At 53.8% G+C, this 10,855-nt stretch overlaps 1 pseudogene; it reads left to right on the forward strand.

Moving 5' to 3' along the window:
- LOC102388241 overlaps window positions 1-9,521 on the forward strand; it is a 37,482-nt pseudogene extending 27,961 nt beyond the window's left edge.
- The last annotated feature ends 1,334 nt before the right edge of the window (window positions 9,522-10,855 follow it).

The raw sequence follows: 10,855 nt of genomic DNA on the forward strand, positions 1-10,855 counted from the left end.
GGTGTGCTGGACATTTTTCCTCCCTAGGTGCAGCACTTTGCATTTCTCCTTGTTGAACTGCATTCTGTTGTTTTCTGCCCACTTGTCCAACCTGTCCAGGTCTGCTTGCAGCTGTCCCCTGCCCTCCGGCGTGTCCACTTCTCCCCATAGCTTTGTGTCATCTGCAAACTTGGACAGAGTACATTTCACTCCCTCGTCCAAGTCACTGATGAAGATGTTAAAGAGTATCGGTCCAAGGACCGAGCCCTGCGGGACCCCACTGCCCACACCCTTCCAGGTCGAAACCGACCCATCCACCACAACTCTCTGGGTGCAACCCTCTAGCCATCTCGTCTTTTTGGTACCTTGAAAACAGTGAAAGCTTTTTTTTTGCTTCCCAGTACATTGTAGATCACAGCATCTCTTCACCGGTCTCTGGTGACTCTTGTCATTTTAATACCCTTTCTAAATTGGGAGTAGTTGGTGCTTTGTTTCCTATGTCCATTCCTCATCCACCTGGGTGACAAGGACTGTCATGTTGTGAGGGCTTCTCCCTGCAGTGCCTTCTCTTTTATCTTAAATGCCATTTTCTCTTGTCCATCAAGCCCCTAGCAGACACCGTGGGTTCACTGGATGCATTCCCGAATGCCGGTTGGATTCTGCATCCCGTACCCAGTCACAAATGCTCTTTAACCACTGCCCAAACAGGCTATCGAGGCCCCACACCTGACTTAATCTGCAGCATCCAGCAAGGACGGGTGGATCTTTGGACCTGTGCTGATGAGGACCGTGGGGAAATGTCAAGATCAGAGGACCTGCTGCCAGGTGAGTTGTGGCTGTCCCTTTCATCCTACTCTGCTGTCAGTAAAGCTCCATGGCCCGAGTGCCAGTGGGACCTGGGAAGTGCAGGCCTGCCCTGTGCTGCCATTGCTGTGTGCTGGCCTCAAACACAGTATATTCTGAGGGTAGTTTCAAGGCTAGCCATTATGAAGCGCTATTTCACTGTCAGGGCGGCTAGGACCTGGAACCAACTTCCAAAAGAAGTGGTGCTGGCTCCTTTCCTAGGGGTCTTTGACCCCAGTACTCTTTCCTGCCACAGCAGGGGGTCAGACTAGATGATCTCCTCAGGTCCCTTCCGACCCTACCAACTATGAAACTATATTATGCTGTAATGCAGGGGTGGGCAATTATTTTGGCTGGAGGGCCGTTTAAGTAGTTTTGGTGAGCTGTCAAGGGCCGCAAGTTTGGCCCCATCCCCTGATTGCCATCTTGGGACCAGATGTCCTGTCCTAACCTCTGACCTTTGCTACCAGAACTCCCTTCCCTTGTCCGAAAATGTACTCCTTTTGGGAAGGGGATTAGACATCTTGGAACTGGAAAAAAAAGCCAAAAAACAATTGTATACTAAAATTTAAATATCCATAATAATATATTTTAATTTTATTTCAAAAACTTATTTTTGCCCTGAATTGTGAGCGTCTTTGTTGTGTATCTATAGGAATGAGTGCATAATAACTCAGAAAGAAGTCTTACTTTTGTATATTGTACAGAGTGTGGAGTATTAGAGGTGCACCAATGTATCGGTCTGATATCGGATCAGCACTGATATAAAGAAAATTGAGTGTATTGGAAATAGGCCTGATGCGGCCAATAATTTAGCCGATCAATACCCGTGCGTACGGGGTTTGTGTGGGGCTGTGGGGTTCATGGAGAGGGAGGGTGGCTGGGGGTGTGTGTGGTGTGTGCATATAGCAGTGTACGGGGCTTCCCCCAGAGGCTTGCGGGTGTGAGTGTAGGGGAGGGTGTGGGGTTTGTGGGGTGTATGATTGTGTGGGGGATGGTGTGGTTGTGGGGTTTGTGTTGGAGGGTTTGAAGGTATGTGGGGTGTGCATGGGAGCCCCTGTCCCCGCCCTGTCCCGCAACAGCCCAGAGCCCGTATACCTGTGGCTTGTTCCCCGCCACAGCCAACAGCGCACAGCCCCAGCATGGCCCGTGCCTGCTCCTCCTGGACTTGGGACTTTCAACTGACCTGGGCATGCAGCATGGCTAGGACAGCTCCTTCTCGCTGCCACTGCCGCTGCCCTGAGCTCCATGGTAACAGTGGGGACCACTGCTTGCAGCCCCAACTCCGTGCGCCCCATGCCAGCTCCAGGCTTGTGCCTCCAGGCTGAGCCATAGCAGCGGCCGGGCAGAAGCTTGCTCATTGTGTTCGGGAAAAGCAGTCCCTCCCCCTTGCTGCTGCCAGGCAGTGTTTGGTGCGGCTCCCTGCACTGTACTAGTTTTCTGAGCGACTCGGTCACCACTGCCTCTGAGGTGTGCCCTGCGACTGCTCTGTGCTGCCACTGCTACTCTGCTGGGCAGCTCGGAGGTGGCGGTGATGTGGTAGAGACTCAGCAACTCCATGTGGGCTGCTTTTGCCTTGCACTGAGCAGCAGTTTCTCTCCCACGCTATCACTGCTCTGCCGGACAGGCAAGCCAGGAGCTGCTGCAGAGCACACGGCATTAGGGCTGCGTGCACTGATACCTGCCACTGTGCCCCGGCCTGCAGCCAGAAGGAGCTGTGGCTGCCCACGCACCCTAGGAAGTCAGCTCAGCTGCGGAGTCATGCCAGCCCCATTGTGTGCCCAGCAGGCAGCATGATGTGGTACAGCCAGGCGATGCCTCAGTCAGGTGGGACCAAGAAAGTTCTGGTGGGGAAGGACGTGTTTAAATCAGGAGGTGCAGATGATCTCCACCCCAGGGTGCTGAGGGAATTGGCATGGGTCGTTACAGGGCTCCAGCACAATTTTACGAGCACTCGTGGTACTCTGGTCAGGTGCCAGAGGACTGGAAAAAGGCCACTGTGGTCCCCATTTTCAAAAAAGGGAGGAAGGTGGACCCAGGTATCTGTAGGCCCGTTAGTCTTACCTTGGTCCTGGGGCAGCTGTTTGACAGAATTATGCAGGAGCACATCTGCGAGGGGCCGGCAGGGGAGATTTTGCTCAGGGGCAACCAACATGGGTTCACTAGAAGCAGGTCCTGTCAGACCAACCTGGTTGCCTTTACGACCAAGTCACAAAATCCTTGGACGCAGGTGTCGTGGTGGACGTAGTCTTTCTGGACTTTAGGAAGGTCTTCCACACCGTCTCTTACTCCATTCTCATTAAAAAATTAGGAGATTGGTGTCAATGCCTACAGTCAGATGGGTCACCAGTTGGCTGGAGGGCTGCACCCAAAGAGTGGTGGTGGACGGGTCTTTTTCTACCTGGAGGGATGTGGACAGTGGGGTCCCCCAGGGCTCGGTCCTCGGGCCCACATTGTTCAACATCTTCATCAGCGACTTAGGCAAGAGGGTGAAAAGCACCTTTTTCAAATTCGTGGACCACACTAAGATGTGGGGAGAACTGAGCACACTAGAAGGGAGGGACATGCTACAACTAGATCTGGACAGATTACAGGGTAGGCAGAGGAGAACAGGGTGGGTTTCAACACTGACAATTGCAGGGTCCTGCACCTAGGGGGAAAGAACCAGCAGCATGCCTGTAGGCTGGGGAACTCCCTTCTCATCAACACAGTGACAGAAAAGGATCTTGGAGTCAATAATTATTGATTCCAAGATGAACATGGGCTGCCAATGTCAGGATGTGGACAGTAAGACCAACTACACCTTGTCATGCATCCACAGATGCATCAGGGGCAGGTCCAAGGAGGTGATCCTCCCCCTCTATGGGACATTGGTTGGGCCACAGTTGGAGTACTGCATGCAGTTCTGGGCGATGCACTTCAGGAGGGATGGGGACAACATGGAGAGGGTCCAGAGAAGGACCACCCGCATGATCAGGGGCAGCAGGGCAGGCCCTAAGAGAAGAGGCTACAGGACCTGAACCTGTTCAGCCTCCACAAGAGAAGGCTGAGAGGGGATCTGGTGGCTGTCTATAAACTTACCAGGGGACCTGCGGGAATCGGGGGAGTCCCTGTTCCCCCAAGCACTACCTGGAGTAACTAGGAATAATGGCCACAAGTTGATTGAGAGTAGGCTCGGGGTAGACATCAGGAGGCACTACTTCACTGTCAGGGTGGCTAGGATCTGGAACCAACTTCCAAGGGAAGTGGTGCTGGCTTCTACCCTGGGGGTCTTCAAGCGGAGGCTAGATAATCACCTAGCCGGGGTCATTTGACCCCAGCATCCTTTCCTGCCCATGGCAGGGGGTTGGACGTGATGATCTGCTCAGTTCCCTTCCAACCCTACCTACTATGAAACTATGAACCCTCTGTGGGCTGGACAAAGCCCTTCCATAGGCCTGATGCGGGCCACGGGCCGTATTTTCCCCACCCGACTGTAATGTTGTTCCCACTGTCTGAAATTGAACAATGTGGAAACAAGCAATTCTTCCCTTCTGCTTCTAATGACACATGTTAGGGCACTGTCAGGTTTGCTGTCTTGATTGTTGTCCCAGATCTAATTTCCCTGGGCTGCCAGGATCTCAAGTTGCCATCTTCACTCAGCAAAGTAAGCATTCATTACTGAGCCCAAGGTAGCCATACCTGTGAAACACCCTCTCCCAGGGTATGATGGGATTTGTAGTCCCCCATTGAAATAAGCATGGTATACAGAGGTTTTGTGTAGCCATTCCTGTTGGTCAAGAAAGAAGCTGCAGCTGTCCCTGGATGCTTCTAGTCAAGTTGACCTGGACCCCTAGAAGAGTTTCTTCATGGTCTCAGGCTGCATTAAATGGCTCCCTGGCATGGGTGGGATTCCTAAGATTTCAGGTTGTGGTGGGAAGTGAATCCCCCATGGTTCGCATCAGAATTGTCCCCTCCCTGTTTCGTCTCTGGGGCCTTGAGTGTCAGGAAGCCTGAGTCTCAGCGCAGAGTCCTGGTTCAGGGTTGTGCCTAGGCCCTTTGAAGACTCGTGTGACATGGAGGCCATCTGGGGCCGGTCAGCAGAGGAAAGCTCCATGGGTGCATTCCCTGCACAAGAGCTTTCCCTGGAAGCAGGCAGGAAGCACAGCCCTGCTTCTTGCCTCAGAGTAGAGCGCCACGCCTCTACATCCTCCCCTCATCCTGAGCCCATTAGAGCAGGAAGCTATTCTGGCACTGCCCTAACACACACATCCCACATGTGCTTGCCCCAGCAGGGCTTGAGGTGATGGTATGGACAGCTGGGCCAGAAACGGAGAGTCGGGCTCTGAACTGCACTGAGTAGGGAACATTAGCCCAGCACAGGGACTTGTCCCACTCTCACCGCCAGCGCTTCAGGTTTTGGCAGGAAGACCTTGTTTTCTTGAGGGAGCATAAGTGCCAAGGTCCAAGCCTGCTCTGAGGCCCATCCCAACATAAGGGCCCAGCAATGTTTGCCCTTTGCCAGGAGGGTAGGGACTAATTTGGAGTTCCTCTTCCCCATGCAGGAGATGCCTGCCTGCTGAGCAGAGCTGAGGAGCAGCCTCCTGTGGAAGAGTCTGCAGACATGGAGCCAGCGCAGACTTCCCCAGGGAGTTTGGGTGAGATGGACTCCCTGAGACCTGAGAAGGAGCAATGCCACGAGAGACAGGGGAGGCCGCAAAAGCAGAAGCAGAAGGTAGCCATGAGCCAGGTACCATCTCTACTTGGGCATGAGGGTGGAGAAGGGCCAGAACCTAGAAAGAGCCCGGGTGCGGGCAAGAATTTGTGGAGTTGAGAGATCTAAAGAGCCACTGGAAAGATGCACTGCATGCAAGCAAAAGCAGTGGGGAGGGTCTCAGAGGGAAGCAGGAGCTCACTGCCCAGCACAGGGGCAGAGCTCAGCCCTACCTGAAGGTCAGGAAAACTTTTAAGTGCCCATCATTCCTGGCTCTTCACGAGATAGACTGGGGAGAAGTCCTATGTATACACCAAGTGTGGGAAGAGCTTCACCTTCCTCTCTGCCTTGGTTGCTCAGTGCCAGACCCATTCTAGGGAGCTACCCCACCACTTCAACAGACCTGGTCAAGTACCTACATGTGCAGGTGGGAAGCGTCAGGCACAGCTGTGAGAAGAGTGACAAGACCTTCACCCCTTTTTTCTCCCCGTCTCAGGACCGGTGCATCCCCCAAGGGAGGAAAACACACCAGTGCACTGAGTGCAGGAAGAACTTCATCTGCTTGCAAGACCTGTCCCAGCACAAGTGTGTACAGCACCACTGCACCAAGTGTGGGAATAGATTCAGGCAGCTCTCCGACCTTGCAAGGCACCTGTGCATGCACACAAAGGAGCAGCGACTTCAGTGCTCAGAGTGTGGGAAGAGCTTTGCTCACTCCTCCAGCCTGGCTAGGCACCAGCGTATCCACACAGGGGAGAAGCCACATCAGTGCTCAGAGGAAGAGCTTCGCTCAGTCCTCCACACTGACTCGGCACCAGCGTGTCCATACAGGGAAGAAGCCACATCAGTGCACAGAGTGTGGGAAGAGGTTCACTCAGCCCTTCAAACTGGCTCAGCACCAGCGTATCCACACAGGAGAAAAGCCATATCAGTGCTCAGTGTGTGGGAAGAAGTTCACTCAGTCCTCCAGCCTGGCTCACCACCATCGTGTCCACAGAGGAGAGAAACCACATCAGTGCTCGGAGTGTGGGAAGAGCTTCACGCAGTCCTCTGACCTGACCAAACACCGCCTTGTCCATGCAGGGGCGAAACCATATCGGTGCTTGGAGTGTGGGAAAAGCTTCAGCATATCCTCTACCCTCACTCAGCACCAGCGTATCCACATAAGGGAGAAGCCACATCAGTGCTCAGTGTGTGGGAAGAGCTTCACTTACTCCTTCAATCTGACTCAGCACTTGCTTACCCACACAGGGGAGAAGCCACATCGGTGCTCAGAGTGTGGGAAGAGCTTCACTCACTCCTCCACCCGGGCTCGACACCAGCTTATCCACAGGAGGGAAAAGCCATACCAGTGCTCGGACTGTGGGAAGAGCTTCACCCTATCTTTCGCTCTTGCTCAACACCAGCGTATTCACACAGGGGAGAAGCCACATCGGTGCTCAGAGTGTGGGAAGAGCTTCGCTCAGCAATCCAGCCTGGCTCACCACCAGCGTATCCACACAGGGGTGAAGCCACATAAGTGTTCGGAATGTGGGAAGAGCTTCCCCCGATCCTCCAGCTTGGCTCGGCATCAGCTCACCCACACAGGGAAGAAGTCACATAAGTGCTTGGAGTGTGGGAAGAGCTTCATCCGATCCAGTCACCTGGCCGAACACCAGCGTATCCACACAGGGAAGAAGCCACATAAGTGCTCGGGGTGTGGGAAGAGCTTCACCCGATCCTCCCACCTGTCTCGGCACCAGCTCACCCACACAGAGAAGAAACCACATTAGTGCTCCGAGTGTGGGAGGTTCTTCCTCCAGTCCTCCAAACTGGCCCAGCACCAGTGCATCCCTCTCTGGGAGTGTCTATAATTCTGCCAGCAATACAGTTATGGTTTGGGGATGTATACCTGCTCAGCATTCACCAGTATCTGCATCCAGGGAATCAGTCTCATGTTGGTGCACTGCAGCAACAGTTCACCCTTTGTTCAGCCTTTCAAAGACACTGCAAAACCCAAAGGACACAGAGGCTGGACTCCCAGGTTTGATATGGGTGAGGGGTTAAAAGGAGACACTTCAGGCAGAGGCCAGCCTGGATAATGGGGGAACCTGTGAGGAGATGATCTTTGCATCAGCCTTGGAGCCTGTGCCCTCCACATCATTCCCTAAAAGCAGGCAGTGCTCCCAGAGGGAGAAGTGGTGCCTTCACAACAGGTGCCCTACCCGAGACAGCTGGCTCCAAGTGGCACTGTCTTTGGTGGACTCCTATTTCGACTTCCCTGCTGGCCCCAGCGTTCTTGTATGTGAGCCTCCAGAGTTGTAGGAAGGAGGACATTTATTTCTGGGGAAGCATTCCCTGCTTTCCACCCTGAGCATGCCTTTCCTCCCCACTGCATCACCCGTCTCCCAGGCCTGCACATGGCCATCGCGGTCTGCAAGAAACTGCTACTGCCACCCTGTGAGCCCAGTTTGGCAGGTTTTTTCTTCTCAGCCCCACATCAGAACTGAGCACCACCAGGTGCCAGCTGCCCCCCTTTCCCTCCATGCCATTCTCCATAGCAGCTTCCTTGGTAATCAAGCCCCACAACTTAATATGATACCTCTGTGCTTGGTTTCTACTTCCTCTCAAGAACTGTGAAATGCAATAATAGGGGTAAAGGAGGTGCAGCCTGTGACAGGTCCTGCCTCTTGTGTGGAAGGGTGGGGAAAGAATGAAGGCATCCTCTGGGTGAAATGCAGCATGTTTTAATCTCCCAGTGAAAATATTATGGCTTCCCTCCTTGTGCCAAAGCCATTGCATGTTCTGTAGGAGCCGCTTCAAGAGGTTAATAATCCACCCTGCAGAAAAGGCCCTGGGGGTTAATGTGGGCAAGAAGCAAGCCAGCAGTGTGCCCTTGTTGCCAAGAAAGCTAAGGACATACAGGGCTGCACTGGCAGGTGTGTTGCTGGTAGCTCAAGGCAAGTGTTTCTTCCCCTCCATTCAGCACTGGGGAGGCCACTTCTGGAGTCCTGTGTCTGGTTTTGGGCCCCCACTACAGAAAGGATATGGACACATTGGAGAGTCCATCAGAGGGCAACAAAATGGTGAGAGGGCTGGGGGACAAGACTTTGAGGAGAGGCTGAGGGAACTGAGCTTATTTAATCTAGAAAAGAGAAGACTGAGCTGGATTGAATAGCAACCTTCAGCTTCCTGTAGGAGGGTTCACAAGAGGATGGAGCTGGACTGTTCTCAGTTGTGGCAGATGCCAGAACAAGAAGCAATGGTCTCAACTTGCAGCAAGGGAAGTTGAGGTCGGATTGTAGGAAGTATTTTTTCACTGGGAGGGTAGTAAAACACTGGAAGAGGTTACCTGGAGAGGTGGTGAAAGCTTCATCCTTGGAGGTTTTCAAAACCTGGCCAGACAAAGGCTTCACTGGGATGATGTAGTTGGGCTGGTCCTGCTTTGAGAAGGGGGTTGGGCTAGATGTGACCTCCTGAGGTCCCTTCCAACCCTAATTTTCTATAATTCTTTAGAGGAATGCCTGTTCTATACATTTGGGGGTATTGGTTATAGCCCTGTTGGTCTTCCCTGCCATGTATTTGCATTTTCACGGACCTGCATGTTGGCTTGTTGATTCCACTCAGGAGAGCCCACAAACACCAGCATTCTCACCCTATGAGTGCATAAGGGTGTTTGTTCCTGAAAGCTTGTAAAGAACAGGCAGTAGAGGCAGAGCCTGGGGGCCACTCCCTGGCACCGCACCATTGTAGGAACCTGCCAGGCTGCAATTGTCCCATGGCCCAGCCCAGGGCCCCATTCCCTGTAACTTTGCCTCAGCTGGGCCTGGTTGTGGGGCAGTTGGAGCCCGGTGGCTTGTGGAGGAGTGTGACGTGGTAGAGCCAGTGGGGAGGAACGTCCCACCTCTTCCAGTGGATGCAGCAGTGGGAGCTGCCTGCCCATGGCCTTGGAGGATCTGCCAGGCTCCGATAGCCCCACAGCCCGGCCTGATCACAGCCTGTACCACCCCCTCTCCCCCCCCCCCCCACCCCCGCGCCTCGCCAGGCGTCGCAGCCCCCGCCCCGGCCCTTCCCTTGGCAGTGGCACCGGCGTCTCCCCCTCCCTGCCAGCTGTTGTTGGGGTGGCACAGTGCAGTGCGCCGGCTCCCTGGCTCCCGACTGCCTCCACCCCCTCCCCTGAGCCCCATCACAGAGTTGTGCGTGTGTCCACCGTGGCGAGCTAATCACCACCTGCCCTCTTGGCAGCATAGGCGCAGCTGACCTGGAGTGTTACAGACAGACAGACACACGGACGGAAGGGCTAAGGCTTATATTATATTAAAATATTACCAGTCCTATGAATGCACTTCTCTGTCAGCTGGCCAGGCATCACAGAGCTGGGTGGTTCCCCAAACAAAGATTAGATGTTTTTCAGTCTTCAGACTCAATCAGGATCGGCGAGGAAGCAGCTTGTTTTTTCTCTTTTCAAGGCGATGGTTTGTATAGACCTTTAGTCATGTAGCCACCAATTAGGTAAGTTTTTGTTTTGCATCAACAGGTTTCTCTTTTTTATGGACATTGCTTTGTGTCCTCTTTCTATCCACACTGTCCTCCTCAGTGCCAGGGTCCTCCTGATTCAGATATGGGTGGGATATGTGCTAATAGGCTATTTTGTCGGACTTTTCACAGCACCATTTGGGAAGAAGGGGAGCATTCCTTAGTGGTGAAAGAACAGGGTAGGGGCTATTTAGAAAATCTGGACATGTAAAAGTCTATGGGGTCAGGTGCAATGCAGCGGAGGTCCTGATGATCACCCCAGAGTGCTGAGGGAATTAGCAGAGGTCATTGCAGGACCCCTGGCATGGCTTTACGAGCACTCATGGTGCTCTGGTGTGGTGCCGGAGGACTGGAAAAGATCCAATGTGGTCTCCATTTTCAAAAAAGCGAGGGCGGAGGACCTAGGAAACTACAGGCCCGTTAGTCTTAGCTCGGTCCTGGGGAAGCTCTGTGAGAAAATTATCCTGGAGCACATCTGCGAGGGGCAAGCAGGGAAGGTGATGCTTAGGGGCAACCAACATGGGTTCATTCGAGGCAGGTCCTGTCAGTCCAACCTCCCTTTTGGGGTCTCTGGTGCGCCAGCTGGAGGAGCTCCAGGCCACAGTCCAGAGACTGCGTGCCATCAGGGACTGCGAGCAGGAGATAGACTCCTAGTGCCAGGCCCTTCTCCCCTGGGAGGCAGAGGGTAGACCACAGTCCCCCTCCACGCCAAAGGAGGACTTTGGGACCTCCTGCTGTGTCCAGCCAGGGGCATGGACCACGGTGGGCAAGGGCCCTAAGGCCCGCTGCACCAAGGCCCCTACCCGACCAGAACTAAGCAACAGG

This window comes from Alligator sinensis, unplaced genomic scaffold (genome assembly GCF_000455745.1).
Source record: "Alligator sinensis unplaced genomic scaffold, ASM45574v1 scaffold1586_1, whole genome shotgun sequence".
NCBI classification, from domain to species: Eukaryota; Metazoa; Chordata; order Crocodylia; family Alligatoridae; genus Alligator; species Alligator sinensis.